The following is a 21,366-nucleotide window of genomic DNA, read 5'->3' as shown; positions in this document are numbered from 1 at the left end:
AGTTACTTTTAAAGAATGACCAGGCATCCTCAACTGACGGGATGAGGTCAATGTCCTTCCAGGATACCCGGGCCAGGTCGATTAGAAAGGCCTGCTCACAGAAGTGTTTTAGGGAGCGTTTGACAGTGATGAGGGGTGGTCGTTTGACTGCGGCTCCGTAGCGGATACAGGCAATGAGGCAGTGATCGCTGAGATCCTGGTTGAAGACACCGGAGGTGTATTTGGAGGGCCAGTTGGTCAGGATGACGTCTATGAGGGTGCCCTTGTTTACAGAGTTAGGGTTGTACCTGGTGGGTTCCTTGATGATTTGTGTGAGATTGAGGGCATCTAGCTTAGATTGTAGGACTGGCGGGGTGTTAAGCATATCCCAGTTTAGGTCACCTAACAGAACAAACTCTGAAGCTAGATGGGGGGCGATCAATTCACAAATGGTGTCCAGGGCACAGCTGGGAGCTGAGGGGGGTCGGTAGCAGGCGGCAACCGTGAGAGACTTATTTCTGGAGAGAGTAATTTTCAAAATTAGTAGTTCGAACTGTTTGGGTATGGACCTGGAAAGTATGACATTACTTTGCAGGCTATCTCTGCAGTAGACTGCAACTCCTCCCCCTTTGGCAGTTCTATCTTGACGGAAGATGTTATAGTTGGGTATGGAAATCTCTGAATTTTTGGTGGCCTTCCTGAGCCAGGATTCAGACACAGCAAGGACATCAGGGTTAGCAGAGTGTGCTAAAGCAGTGAGTAAGACAAACTTAGGGAGGAGGCTTCTGATGTTGACATGCATGAAACCAAGGCTTTTTCGAACACAGAAGTCAACAAATGAGGGTGCCTGGGGACATGCAGGGCCTGGGTTTACCTCCACATCACCCGCGGAACAGAGAAGGAGTAGTATGAGGGTGCGGCTAAAGGCTATCAAAACTGGTCGCCTAGAGCGTTGGGGACAGAGAATAAGAGGAGCAGGTTTCTGGGCATGGTAGAATATATTCAGGGCATAATGCGCAGCCAGGGGTATGGTGGGGTGCGGGTACAGCGGAGGTAAGCCCAGGCACTGGGTGATGATGAGAGAGGTTGTATCTCTGGACATGCTGGTAGTAATGGGTGAGGTCACCGCATGTGTGGGAGGTGGGACAAAGGAGTTATCAGGGGTATAAAGAGTGGAACTAGGGGCTCCATTGTGAACTAAAACAATGATAACTAACCTGAACAACAGTATACAAGGCATATTGACATTTGAGAGAGACATACAGCGAGGCATACAGTAATCACAGGTGTTGAATTGGGAAAGCTAGCTAAAACAGTAGGTGAGACAACAGCTAATCAGCTAGCACAACAACAGCAGGTAAAATGGCGTAGACTAGGCAACGGGGCCAACAGATAAAACAAACAAGCAGAATGGAGTACTGTGATTTATGGACAGTCCAGCGTGCATCAGCTATGTAGCCAAGAGATCAGTGTCCAGGGGGCAGCGGTGGATGGGGAAGGGAAGCTGGACTGGCGAGTGTTATCCAGGTAAAAAAAAACGAACAATGACTAAATAGCTTGTAGCTAGTTAGCTGGTTAGCTTCTGGAGGTTCTTGAGTGTGTTCTAAAAATAAATAAAAAATAATAGCGATTCCGTATCACATTGGGTGAGGCAGGTTTCCGGAAGGTATAAACAAATTAAAAGTCAAAAGAGATAGAAAGTAAATATGGGTCCGGTGGGCGTTTGGGACGCGGCGATTAAGGCGGTTAGCAGGCCTGTGCTAACAAGCTAACAGTTTGTAGGCCCGGGCTAGACAAGGTAGCAGTTAGCGGACCGGAGCTGGACAAGCTAGCAGTTAGCAGGCCGAATTAGCAAGCAGGGAGATAGCGAGGGCTAGAGAGTTAGCCTTTGGGGGACGTCGCGATGGGGTGAGTCTGTTTATTCCTCTTCATGCGGTGACATCGATAGACCGGTCGTGGGCCCGGGTATTGTAGCTCAGGAGTATGCTACGGTGGTAGCGCAGGCCGGGCTAGCTTCAAGCAAAGTGGGTGGAAACGCTAGCCAGGGGTAATCATCCGGGGTTGCGGTTTAGCTAGATAGCTAGTTGTGAAGATCCAGCGTATTTGGAAGCTTAGGTTTAGCAAAATGTTTTTAAAGGGATAGCTATGTAAAAAACGAAAAATATGTAAAAAACGAAAAATATGTAAAAAACGAAAAATATACAAAATATAAACAAAATATACAGGGACACGACACGACAGGACGACTTACTGCTACGCCATCTTGGATCAACATCGTCTTGAATGGGAATGACCTAAACAGTTTTTTTTACTAGGATTAAATGTCAGGAATTGTGAAAAACTGAGTTTAAATGTATTTGGCTAAGACATAGCCTGGTTCCTCTCTAGGTTTCTTCCTAGGTATTGGCCTTTCTAGGGAGTTTTTCCTAGCCACCGTGCTTCTCCACCTGCATTGCTTGCTGTTTGGGGTTTTAGGCTGGGTTTCTGTACAGCACTTTGAGATATCAGCTGATGTACGAAGGGCTATATAAATAAATTTGATTTGATTTGATTTGATTTGATTTGAGTATGTAAACTTCCGACTTCAACTGTACATGGGGTACCAGTACAGAGTCAATGTGCAGGGGTACGAGGTAATGGAGGTAGACATGTACATATAACTAGGAATAAAGTGACAGATAGTGAATAGTAACAGCAGTTTATCTGAGGAGTCAAAAGAGTTGAAAAAAGGGCCAATGCAGATAGTTAAATAGACCAATAGCTATCCAGACTAACTATCTAACCGTTTTATGGCTTGGAGGTAGAAGGGTCCTGTTGCAGATAGTCTGGATAGCTATTGGTCTATTTAACTAACTATGTAACTGTGTAATGGCTTGGAGGTACAAGGGTCCTGTTGCAGATAGTCTGGGTAGCTATTGGTCTATTTAACTAACTATGTAACTGTGTAATGGCTTGGAGGTACAAGGGTCCTGTTGCAGATAGTCTGGGTAGCTATTGGTCTATTTAACTAACTATGTAACTGTGTAATGGCTTGGAGGTACAAGGGTCCTGTTGCAGATAGTCTCGGTAGCTATTGGTCTATTTAACTAACTATGTAACTGTGTAATGGCTTGGAGGTAGAAGGGTCCTGTTGGTTCCAGAATTGGAGCATTTGTCCCGCTTGCCATGCTTGATGCCTTAATTTCCATGGTATGTAGAATGTTCATTCAAATGATGTTATCTGATGTGGCTCATGTGCTGGAATGCATTTTTTTGTAATGTCAGCTGAGTTGGTTCAACAACTCACAGCCCAGAATGATGGGTCCACTTCCTGCTTTGCTCCTGTGGATACTCTTGTCAAGGCCCGACAGTCCAGCCATTACGACGACATCGTCTTGAATGGGAACACCCGTTCTATTCAATGAGGAGATACAATAAACCTGGGGCACCAGATAGACAGAAAATAAATACATGACAATGTTATATACAACAATCAAGACAATAGATAGACCTATACAATGTAAAATATAACAGGCTCAGGGGTCATTATATTGATTTATAAAACGTATTGATGATTGCTCAATACATTTACATGTAGTTAATTTTGCAGACTCTTTAATGCAGAGCGACTAACAGGAGCAGTTAGTTAAGTGCCCAAGGACACAGACAGATTTTACACCTTGTTGGCTCAGGGATTCGAACCAGCAACCTTTCGGTTACTAGACCAACACTTTTACCAAAAGCCTACCTTTCTCAATACTATGTAGACTGTATAGCCAAGTCATTGTTCAAAGGGTGTTAGTGGTCATAGTGTGAGGCTGTCGCCCTCTTGTGTGTGGGTTTACAGGCTAGGTAGGAGATTATTGGTAGAACATCTAGACTGGCTTTACAGGCTAGGTAGGAGATTATTGGTAGAACATCTAGACTGGCTTTACAGGCTAGGTAGGAGATTATTGGTAGAACATCTAGACTGGCTTTACAGGCTAGGTAGGAGATTATTGGTAGAACATCTAGACTGGCTTTACAGGCTAGGTAGGAGATTATTGGTACAACATCTAGACTGGCTTTACAGGCTAGGTAGGAGATTATTGGTACAACATCTAGACTGGCTTTACAGGCTAGGTAGGAGATTATTGGTAGAAAAGGAAGACTGGGAATTACAAACAACATGTTCTTCTCTACTACCACTATTGACTTTATACTTCTTACAACGTTGGGTAATAAAAATGATTGTTTATGTCGACCCAGATTGTGAAGTGTCCCATATATTCTATTTCTATGGCGCGCATCCACTCGTTCTAGACACTGTTTACCTAGCCAGCATGTTGTCATTGTCAGACTCATTTGAAGGGGACGACAGTGGCCAGTTACATTATGGGGTGTAGACAGGATACTGGAAAACACAGCTGAAGGGTGTCATTGGGTAGGCAATTTACTGGGTGCACCACCGGTCACCCTGCATTCTGGGAGGAGCCCGTGAGAAGCCTGGGTGCACCACCAGTCACCCTGCATTCTGGGAAGAGCCCGTGAGAAGCCTGGGTGCACCACCAGTCACCCTGCATTCTGGGAAGAGCCCGTGAGAAGCCTGGGTGCACCACCAGTCACCCTGCATTCTGGGAAGAGTCTGTGAGAAGCCTGGGTGCACCACCAGTCACCCTGCATTCTGGGAAGAGCCCGTGAGAAGCCTGGGTGCACCACCAGTCACCCTGCATTCTGGGAAGAGTCTGTGTTTCCTCCACATCAGCTAGGTCCTGTCTCTAGCTCCTTGCTTTCAGTCAGCCCACAAATGGAACAGCTCAGCGTCAGTTTAATCTGGCTCAATGGAATAACAGCTTCAGTGTAATCTGGCTCAATGGAAGAACTCAGCGTCAATATAATCTGGCTCAATGAAACATCTCAGCATCAGTATAATCTGTCTCAATGAAACAACTCGGCTTCAGTATAATCTGTCTCAATGGATCAACTCAGCATCAGTGTAATCTGGCTCAATGAAATAACAGCGTCAGTGTAATCTGGCTCATTGGAATAACAGCGTCAGTATAATCTGGCTCAATAAAACAGCTCAGCATCAGTGTAATCTGGCTCAATGAAACCACTCATCATAATTTTTATCTGGCTCAATAAAAAACAACTCAGCATTAGTATAATCTGGCTCAATGATCAACTCATCATAATTATAATCTGGCTCAATGAAACAACTCAGCATCAGTATAATCTGGCTCAATGATCAACTCATCATAATTATAATCTGGCTCAATGAAACAACTCAGCATCAGTATAATCTGGCTCAATGATCAACTCATCATAATTATAATCTGGCTCAATGAAACAACTCAGCATCAGTATAATCTGGCTCAATGATCAACTCATCATAATTATAATCTGGCTCAATGAAACAACTCAGCATCAGTATAATCTGGCTCAATGGAACAGCTCAGCATCAGTATAATCTGGCTCAATGGAACAACTCAGCATCAGTATAATCTGTTTTAATGGAACAATTCAGCATCAGTATAATCTGGCTCAATGGAACAGCTCAGCGTCAGTATAATCTGGCTCAATGGAACAGCTCAGCGTCAGTATAATCTGGCTCAATGGAAATGCTCAGCGTCAGTAAAATCTGGCTCAATGGAATAACAGCATCAATATAATCTGGCTCAATCAAACAACTCAGCGTCAGTATAATCTGGCTCAATGGAATAACAGCATCAGTACAATCTGGCTCAATGGAACAACTCAGCGTCAGTATAATCTGGCTCAATGGAACAACTCAGCATCAGTATAATCTGGCTCAACGAAACCACTCATCATAATTATAACCTGGCCCAATGAAACAACTCAGCATCAATATAATCTGGCTCAATGGAACAGCTCAGCGTCAGTATAATCTGGCTCAATGGAATAACAGCATCAGTATAATCTGGCTCAATGGAACAGCTCAGCGTCAGTATAATCTGGCTCAATGGAACAGCTCAGCGTCAGTATAATCTGGCTCAATGGAACAACTCAGCATCAGTATAATCTGGCTCAACGAAACCACTCATCATAATTATAACCTGGCCCAATGAAACAACTCAGCATCAATATAATCTGGCTCAATGGAACAGCTCAGCGTCAGTATAATCTGGCTCAATGGAACAGCTCAGCGTCAGTATAATCTGGCTCAATGGAACAACTCAGCATCAGTATAATCTGGCTCAACGAAACCACTCATCATAATTATAACCTGGCCCAATGAAACAACTCAGCATCAATATAATCTGGCTCAATGGAACAGCTCAGCGTCAGTATAATCTGGCTCAATGGAATAACAGCATCAGTATAATCTGGCTCAACGAAACCACTCATCATAATTATAACCTGGCTCAATGAAACAACTCAGCATCAATATAATCTGGCTCAATGGAACAGCTCAGCGTCAGTATAATCTGGCTCAATGGAATAACAGCATCAGTATAATCTGGCTCAATGGAACAGCTCAGCGTCAGTATAATCTGGCTCAATGGAACAGCTCAGCGTCAGTATAATCTGGCTCAATGGAACAGCTCAGCGTCAGTATAATCTGGCTCAATGGAATAACAGCGTCAGTATAAACTGCCTCAAGGAAACAACTCAGCGTCCGTGTAATCTGGCTCAATGGAATAACAGCGTCAATATAATCTGGCTCAATGAAACAACTCAGCGTCAGTTTAATCTGGCTCAATGGAACAGCTCAGCATCAGTATAATCTGGCTCAATGAAACAACTCAGCATCAGTATAATCTGGCTCAATGGAACAATTCAGCATCAGTATAATCTGGCTCAATGGAACAGCTCAGCATCAGTATAATGTTTTCCAATTTCCTTTTCGTTCTCGATCTGACAGTCTTTACTCTGATTAAATTTAACGAGGGCAGCAAAATGCTATGAAGTACTGAAAACAGAAAATGATTGATTACATCCTTCAACGACTCCCACCTCGAGTCCCGTCCTACCGTAGGTCCTGACCCGCGGCACGGTGATCTATTTCCTGGATTTCAATACCAAAATAAGAATATACATTGGTTACAACTTGCCTACTGAAATAAATTAGCTGAAAAACTGTACTGAGAATGAAAGTCATTACAAGGACTATTGTGGTCATGGGAGGCCAGAGTGTTTGTGAGGTATTCATGATGGACTTTGCATGGAGTTTCTATGGGGAAGGCGGGTGTAGAATCAGTTTACTACTAAATACTCAACCAATGGACGTAAAAACAGTAAACATTACACATACAGAAGTTTCAAAACAATAAAGACATTACAAATGTCATATTATATATATATATATACAGTGTTTTAACAATGTACAAATGTGCATCTCTACCAGAAGAAGGTTACTATTAGCATCATCGCTAACGGCTACACCAAGTGTAGACATACACACAGACGGGGATGTTCCTGTGGTTTCAGAAAGTTGCATGAAAATGAGAATCCCTGATGTGTTTTGTTCACGTCTTATTATTCACATGGGCAAATTAATGACTTCTCTAAGGAATTCAATACATTTAGTTGATTCAAATGTTTAAAAAAAAGTATATGTCTGAATACCCCTGTCTGCTTTCTGTGATTCAGTCTGTTCTACGCAATGCAGATTTTGGAGGGTCCTAGACTCACTGCTGAACTAGGCCGTGTGTGTGTGTATGTAACCTCATCCTAGGGCTGGTGGTATGTGGTGGATTGTTTGCCTTGTGTGTAAATGTTTTCAGGAGAAAGTAGCTGCTGTCTTTCTGGAAAGACTGTTAGTCTGGTGTTCTTAAAGAAGGGCAGATGGTGTTATTACTAAAACACCAATTAGCAGTGAGCGGGATGCAGCCAGCTAGTGCTCTGTGTTCGCAGGCAGCCCTCTGCTCTGTGCCTGCCGCAGTGCGTGTGTGTGTGTGTGTGTGCGCTCGCCTGCCGCAGTGACATGTTATGTTAAGGAGGTGAGCTCCCAGCTTCCCACTGAACAGATTGGGACTGACATATGTCACAGGCAGGGGACTTAGCGTGGCCCGATGGAGAGGCTACGTACTGCTGTGTGTTGTGTGCATAATCTCTGTTGCCTCTGGGTGTAACCCGATGTATTTAGAGTTGACACCCCTCCTCCTCCATCGCTCCACCCTTCCTTCTCCTGCTCTCCATTCCGCCTCTTCCACCCCTCATCTTCCTCCATCCTTCCTTCTCCTCCTCTCCATCCCATCTCCTCCACCCTCCCCGCCCTCCTCCACACTCCCCCTCCCCCACCCTCCTCCACCTCAGGGAGAGAGAGGGTTTGACCTGGTCCAGCAGCCCTCAGAGAGAGAGAGGGTTGGACCTGGTCAGCAGCCCTCAGGGAGAAAGAAAGGGTTGGACCTGGTCAGCAGCCCTCAGGGAGAGAGAGGGTTTGACCCGGTTCAGCAGCCCTCAGGGAGAAAGAAAGGGTTGGACCTGGTCAGCAGCCCCCAGGGAGAGAGGGGGTTGGACCTGGTCAGCAGCCCTCAGGGAGAGATTGGGTTGGACCCGGTCCAGAAGCCCTCAGGAAGAGATGGGGTTGGACCCGGTCCAGCAGCCCTCAGGGAGAGATAGGGTTGGACCCGGTCCAGCAGCCCTCAGGGAGAGATGGGGTTGGACCTGGTCAGCAGCCCTCAGGGAGAGATGGGGTTGGACCTGGTCCAGAAGCCCTCAGGGAGAGATGGGGTTGGACCCAGTCCAGAAGCCCTCAGGGAGAGAGCGGGTTGAACAGTATCTAATTGAAGATGACTTCAGACTAATGAAACACGGACAGGCGGGAGAGTACTTTGAACTAGGCCGTGTGTGTGTGCGTGTGTGTGTGTGCGCGTGTGTGTGTGCGTGTGCGTGTGTGTGCGTGTGTGTGTGTGCGCGTGTGTGTGCGTGTGTGTGCCTGTGCGTGTGTGTGTGTGCCTGTGCGTGTGTGTGTGTGCGTGCGTGTGTGTGTGTGCGCGTGCGCGTGTGTGCGTGCGTGCGTGTGCGTGTGTGAGAGCGAATGAGCTATGAGAGGTCATATTTTGAAGGTGCTTCATCACAGCTTTGAAAGTAGCCCCTGTCCTATGTCAACAATATGTAAATTTGACGATGGCTGAAATAGCCCACTGTGCAGTCGTGGTTCCCTGAAGTGCCTTCATTACAGACTGTTAGCATCATTGATTCCCGCCCGGAAAGAAAATAAAACAGGTCAGTCACACAGGATGCATCCCAAATTAAACTCTATTCCCATTTATAGTCAACCACGGGGCCCTAGTCAAACTCTATTCCCATTTATAGTCAACCACGGGGCCCTAGTCAAACTCTATTCCCATTTATAGTCAACCACAGGGCCCTAGTCAAACTCTATTCCCATTTATAGTCAACCACGGGGCCCTAGTCAAACTCTATTCCCATTTATAGTCAACCACAGGGCCCTAGTCAAACTCTATTCCCATTTATAGTCAACCACAGGGCCCTAGTCACACTCTATTCCCATTTATAGTCAACCACAGGGCCCTAGTCACACTCTATTCCCATTTATAGTCAACCACAGGGCCCTAGTCAAACTCTATTCCCATTTATAGTCAACCCTAGCTAACCCTAGAGCCCTAGCTAACCCTAGAGCCCTTGTCCACCCTAGAGCCCTAGTCCACCATAGAGCCCTAGCTAACCATGGAGCCCTAGTCCACCATAGAGCCCTAGCTAACCATAGAGCCCTAACTAACCATAGAGCCCTAGTCCACCATAGATCCCTAGTCCACCATAGAGACCTAGCTAACCATAGAGCCCTAGTCCAACATAAACCCTAGTCCACCATAGAGCCCTAGTCCACCATAGAGCCCTAGCCAACCATAGTCCTAGCTAACCATATAGCCCTAGCTAACCATAGAGCCCTAGCTAACCATAGAGCTCTAGTCCACTATAGAGCCCTGGTCCACCATGGAGCCCTGGTCCACCATAGAGCCCTAGCTAACCATAGAGCCCTAGTCCACCATAGAGCCCTAGCCAACCATAGTCCTAGCTAACCCTAGAGCCCTAGCTAACCCTAGAGCCCTAGTCCACCCTAGAGCCCTAGTCCACCCTAGAGCCCTAGTCCACCCTAGAGCCCTAGCTAACCATAGAGCCCTTGTCCACCATAGAGCCCTAGCTAACCATAGAGCCCTAGCTAACCATAGAGACCTAGTCCACAATAGAGCCCTAGCTAACCATAGAGCCCTTGTCCACCATAGAGCCCTAGTCCACCATAGAGCCCTAGTCCACCATAGAGACCTAGCTAACCATAGAGCCCTAGTCCAACATAAACCCTAGTCCACCATAGAGCCCTAGTCCACCATAGAGCCCTCACCAACCATAGAGCCCTCACCAACCATAGAGCCCTAGCTAACCATAGAGCCCTAGCTAACCATAGAGCTCTAGTCCACTATAGAACCCTTGTCCACCATGGAGCCCTGGTCCACCATAGAGCCCTAGCTAACCATAGAGCCCTAGCCAACCATAGTCCTAGCTAACCATAGAGCTCTAGTCCACCATAGAGCCTTAGTCCACCATGGAGCCCTAGTCCACCATAGAGCCCTAGTCCACCATAGAGCCCTAGTCCACCATAGAGCTCTAGTCCACCATAGAGCTCTGGTCCACCATGGAGCCCTAGTCCACCATAGAGCCCTAGTCCACCATGGAGCCCTAGTCCACCATGGAGCCCTGGTCCACCATGGAGCCCTGGTCCACCATAGAGCCCTAGCTAACCATAGAGCCCTAGTCCACCATAGAGCCCTAGTCCACCATAGAGCCCTAGCTAACCATAGAGCCCTAGTCCACCATAGAGACCAAGCTAACCATAGAGCCCTAGTCCAACATAAACCCTAGTCCACCATAGAGCCCTAGTCCACCATAGAGCCCTAGTCCACCATAGAGCCCTGGTCCACCATGGAGCCCTAGTCCACCATAGAGCCCTGGTCCACCATAGAGCCCTAGCCAACCATAGTCCTAGCTAACCATAGAGCCCTAGCTAACCATAGAGCCCTAGTCCACCATAGAGCCCTAGTCCACCATAGAGCCCTAGCCAACCATAGTCCTAGCTAACCATAGAGCTCTAGTCCACCATAGAGCCCTAGTCCACCATAGAGCCCTAGTCCACCATAGAGCTCTAGTCCACCATAGAGCTCTGGTCCACCATGGAGCCCTAGTCCACCATAGAGCCCTAGTCCACCATAGAGCCCTAGTCCACCATAGTTATATCTGACCATTGAGCCCTAGCTAACCATAGAGCCCTAATCCACCATAGAGCCCTAGCCAACCATAGTCCTAGCTAACCATAGAGCTCTAGTCCACCATAGTTCTATCTGATCATAGAGCCCTAGCTAACCATAGAGCCCTAGTCCACCATGGAGCCCTAGCCAACCATAGAGCCCTAGCCAATCATAGAGCCCTAGTCCACCATAGAGCCCTAGCCAACCATAGAACTCTAGCCAACCATAGAGCCCTAGCCAACCATAGAGCCCTAGCTAACTGTAGATCCCTACTCCACCATAGAGCCCTAGCTAACCATAGAGCCCTAGTCCACCATAGAGCACTACATTGGGAATAGGTTCCCATTTTGGAAGCAGCCATATTCTCCTGCCCTGTAGTGCCCTGGGGAGTCTATCATAAATCATTAAACCAATGTAGTAGCCAGTAGCCTTGAACGTAGCAGTCCCCTGAGATGCTGTAGTGTTCTACGGTGTGCAACAATAATACTGTCACGGATGTTGAAATCATCGATGACCCCCACCTACCGCTCATCTATTCAAATCAAATCAAATGTTATTTGTCACATGCGCCGAATACAACAGGCGTAGACCTTAAAGTGAACTGCTTACTTACAAGCCCTTTTAACCAACAATGCTTAAAGTTTTCAGAAAAATAAGTGTTAAGTAAAAAATTGAAAATAACAAATGATTAAACAGCAGCAGTAAAATAACAATCGCGAGGTGATATACAGGGGGTACCAGTACAGAGTCAATGTGGAGGCTATATACAGGGGGTACCAGTACAGTCAATGTGGAGACTATATACAGGGGGTACCAGTACAGTCAATGTGGAGGCTATATACAGGGGGTACCAGTACAGTCAATGTGGAGGCTATATACAGGGGGTACCAGTACAGTCAATGTGGAGGCTATATACAGGGGGGTGCCGGTACAGAGTCAATGTGGAGGCTATATACAGGGGGTACCAGTACAGAGTCAATGTGGAGGCTATATACAGGGGGTACCAGTACAGTCAATGTGGAGGCTATATACAGGGTATTACGGTACAGAGTCAATGTGGAGGCTATATACAGGGGGTACCAGTACAGTCAATGTGGAGACTATATACAGGTGGTACCAGTACAGAGTCAATGTGGAGGCTATATACAGGGGTACCAGTACAGAGTCAATGTGGAGACTATATACAGGTGGTACCAGTACAGAGTCAATGTGGAGGCTATATACAGGGGGTACCAGTACAGAGTCAATGTGGAGACTATATACAGGTGGTACCAGTACAGAGTCAATGTGGAGGCTATATACAGGTGGTACCAGTACAGAGTCAATGTGGAGACTATATACAGGGGGTACCAGTACAGAGTCAATGTGGAGGCTATATACAGGTGGTACCAGTACAGTCAATGTGGAGACTATATACAGGTGGTACCAGTACAGTCAATGTGGAGGCTATATACAGGTGGTACCAGTACAGTCAATGTGGAGGCTATATACAGGTGGTACCAGTACAGTCAATGTGGAGACTATATACAGGTGGTACCAGTACAGAGTCAATGTGGAGGCTATATACAGGGGGTACCAGTACAGTCAATGTGGAGACTATATACAGGTGGTACCAGTACAGTCAATGTGGAGACTATATACAGGTGGTACCAGTACAGTCAATGTGGAGACTATATACAGGGGGTACCAGTACAGTCAATGTGGAGACTATATACAGGTGGTACCAGTACAGTCAATGTGGAGGCTATATACAGGTGGTACCAGTACAGTCAATGTGGAGACTATATACAGGTGGTACCAGTACAGTCAATGTGGAGACTATATACAGGTGGTACCAGTACAGTCAATGTGGAGGCTATATACAGGTGGTACCAGTACAGTCAATGTGGAGACTATATACAGGTGGTACCAGTACAGTCAATGTGGAGGCTATATACAGGTGGTACCAGTACAGTCAATGTGGAGACTATATACAGGTGGTACCAGTACAGTCAATGTGGAGACTATATACAGGTGGTACCAGTACAGTCAATGTGGAGACTATATACAGGTGGTACCAGTACAGTCAATGTGGAGGCTATATACAGGTGGTACCAGTACAGAGTCAATGTGGAGACTATATACAGGTGGTACCAGTACAGTCAATGTGGAGACTATATACAGGTGGTACCAGTACAGTCAATGTGGAGACTATATACAGGTGGTACCAGTACAGTCAATGTGGAGGCTATATACAGGTGGTACCAGTACAGTCAATGTGGAGGCTATATACAGGTGGTACCAGTACAGAGTCAATGTGGAGGCTATATACAGGTGGTACCAGTACAGAGTCAATGTGGAGGCTATATACAGGTGGTACCAGTACAGTCAATGTGGAGACTATATACAGGGGGTACCAGTACAGTCAATGTGGAGACTATATACAGGTGGTACCAGTACAGTCAATGTGGAGACTATATACAGGTGGTACCAGTACAGAGTCAATGTGGAGACTATATACAGGTGGTACCAGTACAGTCAATGTGGAGACTATATACAGGTGGTACCAGTACAGTCAATGTGGAGACTATATACAGGGGGTACCAGTACAGTCAATGTGGAGACTATATACAGGTGGTACCAGTACAGTCAATGTGGAGACTATATACAGGGGGTACCAGTACAGTCAATGTGGAGACTATATACAGGTGGTACCGGTACAGTCAATGTGGAGACTATATACAGGGGGTACCAGTACAGTCAATGTGGAGACTATATACAGGTGGTACCAGTACAGTCAATGTGGAGACTATATACAGGTGGTACCAGTACAGTCAATGTGGAGACTATATACAGGTGGTACCAGTACAGTCAATGTGGAGACTATATACAGGTGGTACCAGTGCAGTCAATGTGGAGACTATATACAGGGGGTACCAGTACAGTCAATGTGGAGACTATATACAGGGGGTACCAGTACAGTCAATGTGGAGACTATATACAGGTGGTACCAGTACAGTCAATGTGGAGACTATATACAGGTGGTACCAGTACAGTCAATGTGGAGACTATATACAGGGGGTACCAGTACAGTCAATGTGGAGACTATATACAGGTGGTACCAGTACAGTCAATGTGGAGACTATATACAGGGGGTACCAGTACAGTCAATGTGGAGGCTATATACAGGGGGTACCAGTACAGTCAATGTGGAGGCTATATACAGGTGGTACCAGTACAGTCAATGTGGAGGCTATATACAGGTGGTACCAGTACAGTCAATGTGGAGACTATATACAGGGGGTACCAGTACAGTCAATGTGGAGGCTATATACAGGTGGTACCAGTACAGTCAATGTGGAGACTATATACAGGTGGTACCAGTACAGTCAATGTGGAGACTATAAACAGGTGGTACCAGTACAGTCAATGTGGAGGCTATATACAGGTGGTACCAGTACAGTCAATGTGGAGACTATATACAGGTGGTACCAGTACAGTCAATGTGGAGACTATATACAGGTGGTACCAGTACAGTCAATGTGGAGGCTATATACAGGTGGTACCAGTACAGTCAATGTGGAGACTATATACAGGGGGTACCAGTACAGTCAATGTGGAGACTATATACAGGTGGTACCAGTACAGTCAATGTGGAGACTATATACAGGTGGTACCAGTACAGTCAATGTGGAGACTATATACAGGTGGTACCAGTACAGTCAATGTGGAGACTATATACAGGTGGTACCAGTACAGTCAATGTGGAGACTATATACAGGTGGTACCAGTACAGTCAATGTGGAGACTATATACAGGTGGTACCAGTACAGTCAATGTGGAGACTATATACAGGTGGTACCAGTACAGTCAATGTGGAGACTATATACAGGTGGTACCAGTACAGTCAATGTGGAGACTATATACAGGGGGTACCAGTACAGTCAATGTGGAGACTATATACAGGTGGTACCAGTACAGTCAATGTGGAGACTATATACAGGTGGTACCAGTACAGTCAATGTGGAGACTATATACAGGGGGTACCAGTACAGTCAATGTGGAGACTATATACAGGTGGTACCAGTACAGTCAATGTGGAGACTATATACAGGTGGTACCAGTACAGTCAATGTGGAGACTATATACAGGGGGTACCAGTACAGTCAATGTGGAGACTATATACAGGTGGTACCAGTACAGTCAATGTGGAGACTATATACAGGGGGTACCAGTACAGTCAATGTGGAGACTATATACAGGGGGTACCAGTACAGTCAATGTGGAGACTATATACAGGGGGTACCAGTACAGTCAATGTGGAGGCTATATACAGGGGGTACCAGTACAGTCAATGTGGAGGCTATATACAGGTGGTACCAGTACAGTCAATGTGGAGGCTATATACAGGTGGTACCAGTACAGTCAATGTGGAGACTATATACAGGGGGTACCAGTATAGTCAATGTGGAGACTATATACAGGTGGTACCAGTACAGTCAATGTGGAGACTATATACAGGGGGTACCAGTATAGTCAATGTGGAGACTATATACAGGGGGTACCAGTATAGTCAATGTGGAGACTATATACAGGGGGTACCAGTATAGTCAATGTGGAGACTATATACAGGGGGTACCAGTATAGTCAATGTGGAGACTATAAACAGGGGGTACCAGTACAGAGTCAATGTGGAGGCTATATACAGGGGGTACCAGTACAGAGTCAATGTGGAGGCTATATACAGGGGGTACCAGTACAGAGTCAATGTGGAGACTATATACAGGGGGTACCAGTACAGAGTCAATGTGGAGACTATATACAGGGGGTACCAGTACAGTCAATGTGGAGACTATATACAGGGGGTACTAGTACCGAGTCAATGTGGAGACTATATACAGGGGGTACCGGTACCGAGTCAATGTGGAGACTATATACAGGGGGTACCAGTACAGTCAATGTGGAGACTATATACAGGGGGTACCAGTACAGAGTCAATGTGGAGACTATATACAGGGGGTACCAGTACAGTCAATGTGGAGACTATATACAGGGGGTACCAGTACAGTCAATGTGGAGACTATATACAGGGGGTACCAGTACAGTCAATGTGGAGACTATATACAGGGGGTACCAGTACAGTCAATGTGGAGACTATATACAGGGGGTACCAGTACAGTCAATGTGGAGACTATATACAGGGGGTACCAGTACAGTCAATGTGGAGACTATATACAGGGGGTACCAGTGCAGTCAATGTGGAGACTATATACAGGGGGTACCAGTATAGTCAATGTGGAGACTATATACAGGGGGTACCAGTATAGTCAATGTGGAGACTATATACAGGGGGTACCAGTACAGTCAATGTGGAGACTATAAACAGGGGGTACCAGTATAGTCAATGTGGAGACTATAAACAGGTGGTACCAGTACAGTCAATGTGGAGACTATAAACAGGGGGTACCAGTACAGTCAATGTGGAGACTATAAACAGGGGGTACCAGTACAGTCAATGTGGAGACTATATACAGGGGGTACAGAGTCAATGTGGAGGCTCTATACAGGGGGTACCGGTACAGTCAATGTGGAGACTATATACAGGGGGTACCAGTACAGTCAATGTGGAGACTATATACAGGGGGTACAGAGTCAATGTGGAGGCTCTATACAGGGGGTACCGGTACAGAGTCAATGTGGAGACTATATACAGGGGGTACCAGTACAGTCAATGTGGAGACTATATACAGGGGGTACCAGTACAGTCAATGTGGAGACTATATACAGGGGGTACCAGTACAGAGTCAATGTGGAGACTATATACAGGGGGTACCAGTACAGTCAATGTGGAGACTATATACAGGGGGTACCAGTACAGTCAATGTGGAGACTATATACAGGGGGTACCAGTACAGTCAATGTGGAGACTATATACAGGGGGTACCAGTACAGTCAATGTGGAGACTATATACAGGGGGTACCAGTACAGTCAATGTGGAGACTATATACAGGGGGTACCAGTACAGTCAATGTGGAGACTATATACAGGGGGTACCAGTACAGTCAATGTGGAGACTATATACAGGGGGTACCAGTACAGTCAATGTGGAGACTATATACAGGGGGTACCAGTGCAGTCAATGTGGAGACTATATACAGGGGGTACCAGTATAGTCAATGTGGAGACTATATACAGGGGGTACCAGTATAGTCAATGTGGAGACTATATACAGGGGGTACCAGTACAGTCAATGTGGAGACTATAAACAGGGGGTACCAGTATAGTCAATGTGGAGACTATAAACAGGTGGTACCAGTACAGTCAATGTGGAGACTATAAACAGGGGGTACCAGTACAGTCAATGTGGAGACTATAAACAGGGGGTACCAGTACAGTCAATGTGGAGACTATATACAGGGGGTACAGAGTCAATGTGGAGGCTCTATACAGGGGGTACCGGTACAGTCAATGTGGAGACTATATACAGGGGGTACCAGTACAGTCAATGTGGAGACTATATACAGGGGGTACAGAGTCAATGTGGAGGCTCTATACAGGGGGTACCGGTACAGAGTCAATGTGGAGACTATATACAGGGGGTACCAGTACAGTCAATGTGGAGACTATATACAGGGGGTACCAGTACAGTCAATGTGGAGACTATATACAGGGGGTACTGGTACAGAGTCAATGTGGAGACTATATACAGGTGGTACCAGTACAGTCAATGTGGAGACTATATACAGGGGGTACCAGTACAGAGTCAATGTGGAGACTATATACAGGGGGTACCAGTACAGTCAATGTGGAGACTATATACAGGGGGTACCAGTACAGAGTCAATGTGGAGACTATATACAGGGGGTACCGGTACAGAGTCAATGTGGAGGCTATATACAGGGGGTACCGGTACAGAGTCAATGTGGAGGCTCTATACAGGGGGTACCGGTACAGAGTCAATGTGGAGGCTATATACAGGGGGTACCGGTACAGAGTCAATGTGGAGGCTCTATACAGGGGGTACCGGTACAGAGTCAATGTGGAGGCTATATACAGGGGGTACCGGTACAGAGTCAATGTGGAGGCTATATACAGGGGGTACCGGTACAGAGTCAATGTGGAGGCTATATACAGGGTGTTACGGTACAGAGTCAGTGTGGAGGCTATATACAGGGGGTACCGGTACAGAGTCAATGTGGAGGCTCTATACAGGGGGTCGCGGTACAGAGTCAATGTGGAGGCTATATACAGGGGGTACCGGTACAGAGTCAATGTGGAGGCTCTATACAGGGGGTACCAGTACTATAGCTGATTTGGTTTGGTCTAATTGTGTTAATGCCCTGGGGCTCTGTGGGTTCTGTTTGTGTTTGTGAATAGAGTCCCCGTACCAGCTGGCTGGTTTGAGAATCACTTAATGTTAGGTGGTTGTCAAATTGAATTGCTCTTTTCTGGATTGTCCTAATTCTGCTCTGCACACATTATTTGGTGTTTTATGTTGTACACGGATGCTGTTTTTGCAGAGTCTCAATTTGGTGTTTGTCCCATTTTGTGATTTCTTGATTGGTGAAAGGACCTCAGACCATCACAACCATAAATGCCAATGAGTTCTAGAACTGATTCATGTATGTGGCTGCTTTGCGTGATCTATTGTTGTCTCCACCTTCTTGCCCTTTGTGCTGCTACCATGTTGCGCTGCTAACATGTTGTGCTGCTACCATGTTGTTGTCATGTTGTGTTGCTACCATGCTATGTTTTCATGTATTGCTGCAATGCTATGTTATTGTCTTAGGTCTCTCTTTATGTAGTGGCGTGGTGTCTCTCTTGTTGTCATGTGTGTATTGTCCTATGTTTTATTTTATTTGTAATTTTTAATACCAGCCCCCGTCCCCGCAGAAGGCCTTTTACCTTTTGGTAGGCCGCCATTGTAAATAAGAATTTGTTCTTTAACTGACTTGCCTAGTTAAATAAATAATATATATAATTTTTGCCAGATTCTGATTGGTATGTCAAATGTTATATTCCTTTTGATAGCATAGAAGGCGTTTCTTGCCTTATCTCTCAGCTCATTCACAGCTTTGTGGACGTTACCTGTGGCGCTGATGTTTAGACAGAGTTTTTTGCTCTAGGGCAACAGTGTCTATATGGAATTTGTTTTTATGGGAAATTGACCTTTTTAGAACATCATTATTTTTGTCTAACTGAGATGTACTGTCAGGGCCCAGGTCTGTCGGGGCCCAGGTCTGTCGGGGCCCAGGTCTGTCGGGCCCCAGGTCTGTCGGGCCCCAGGTCTGTCGGGCCCCAGGTCTGTCGGGGCCCAGGTCTGTCGGGGCCCAGGTCTGTCAGGGGCCCAGGTCTGACAGAATCTGTGCAGAAGATCTAGGTGCTGCTGTCAGCCCTCTTTGGTTGGGGACAGAAGCACCAGATCATCAGCAAATAGTAGACATTTGATTTAAAAATTAAAGTAGGGTGAGGCTGCTGTGCTGTAGACTGTTCTAGTGCCCTCGCCCAATTTGTTAACATATGTTGAAGATGGTGGGGTTTAAGCTGCATCCCTGTCTCACCCCAAGTCCCTGTGGAAAGAAATGTGTGTTCTTTGTCAATTTTAACCGCACACTTGTTGTTGATGTACATAGATATTATAATGTTGTATGTTTTCCCCCAGCACCACTTTCCATCAATTTGTACAGCATACCCTCATGCCAAATTGAGTCAAAAGCTTTTTTGAAATCAACAAAGCATGAGAAGGTTTTGCCTTTGTTTTGGTTTATTTCTTTGTCGATTAGGGTGTGCAGGGTGAATACGTGGTCTGTTGTACGGTAATTTGGTAAAAAGGCCAATTTGACATTGATCAGTACATTGTTTTCACTGAGGAAATGCACAAGTCTGCTGTTAATGATAATGCAGAGGATTTTCCCATGGTTGCTGTTGACGCATATCCCACGGTAGTTATTGGGTTCAAATTTGTCTCCACTTTAGTGGATTGGGGTGATCAGTCCTTGGTTCCAAATAATTGGGAAGATGCCAGAGCTAAGTATGATGTTAAAGAGTTTAAGTATAGCCAATTGGAGTTTGTGGTCTGTATATTTTATAATTTTATTTAGGATAACATCAACACCTGTCAAGTGTGCGCCCTCTCCGTCCTCTAGGTCACCATGCTGCTCGTTATGGCTCACACCTGTCACCATCATTACGTGCACCTGCGCATCATCAGACTCATCATCTCCCTGGACTCCACCATCTCCTTGGACTCCACCATCTCCCTGGACTCCACCATCTCCCTGGACTCCATCATCTCCCTGGACTCCACCATCTCCCTGGACTCCATCATCTCCCTGGACTCCATCATCTCCCTGGACTCCATCATCTCCCTGATTCCAATCCAATCCCTATATTATTATTATTGGTTCTGTTCCTGTGTTATGTCTGTTGTTCGTGTTTCTTATTTTGAATTATGTTGTGTTTATTTATTAAAACACTCCCTGAAATTGATTCCTGACTCTCAGCGTGCTGCGTTACAACATTTTGTCCTGTAGTTCATTCAATGTAATCAGAGGTTCCAGTGTGTTCTGGCATTTTTTAAGATTGGAGAAATGGTTTATCCATACATCTCTGTGTTGGATAGATAATTCTTCATGTTGTTTGTGTTTTCCAATTATTATTTTTGGTTAACAGTTTTCCTTGGGGTTTAACAGGCGAAACCCCAAGGAAAACTGTTGCCCAAAAAATAAATAATAATCAATCCGCCACTTGGCTGTATTGTCTATGGCAAGGGAAAATATATACCTCTCAGTTTACAAGTCCTACAGCTTCCACACGATGTCGCCAGTCTTGGCAATTGGCTTTAAGTTGTAGTCACAGACATGGTTTAGCCAGTTTTAGAAACTTCAGAGTGTTTTCTATCCACACATACTAATCATATGCATATACTATATTCCTGGCATGAGTAGCAGGACGTTGAAAGTTTGCACGATTTTTAACAAAATGTTGAAAAAATTGTCCCGAGCCCTAAGAGGTATATATATTAATTAACCTCTAGGAGCTTCTTTTTGTACTAATTCTTCTCCTTCTCATTTTTACATCAAGTGTGTACTGTATTGTAATGACCTCTGCAGAGAGGGAGGGGGCTTCAAAGGCCTCTGCATTTGGGTGGGGGTCGGCTGTGAAACTCTCCTGCCATTGTTGAGCTCATTTGACACCTCTCACTTCACACCTCAGTGC

At 45.8% G+C, this 21,366-nt stretch overlaps 1 long non-coding RNA gene across 1 annotated transcript in view; it reads left to right on the top strand.

Moving 5' to 3' along the window:
- LOC116354502 (uncharacterized) overlaps nt 1-20,525 on the top strand; it is a 39,423-nt gene extending 18,898 nt beyond the window's left edge. Inside the window, exon 3 of the long non-coding RNA XR_004203807.1 lies at nt 20,295-20,525. This is a non-coding gene — a long non-coding RNA (uncharacterized LOC116354502). The remainder of the gene's footprint in view (nt 1-20,294) is intronic.
- Nucleotides 20,526-21,366: the final 841 nt, after the last annotated feature.

The sequence above is a fragment of the Oncorhynchus kisutch genome, linkage group LG17 (assembly GCF_002021735.2).
Source record: "Oncorhynchus kisutch isolate 150728-3 linkage group LG17, Okis_V2, whole genome shotgun sequence".
Lineage (NCBI taxonomy): Eukaryota > Metazoa > Chordata > Actinopteri > Salmoniformes > Salmonidae > Oncorhynchus > Oncorhynchus kisutch.
The sequence above is the reverse complement of the archived record's forward strand: the minus strand, read 5'-3'. Positions and strand labels throughout refer to the sequence as shown.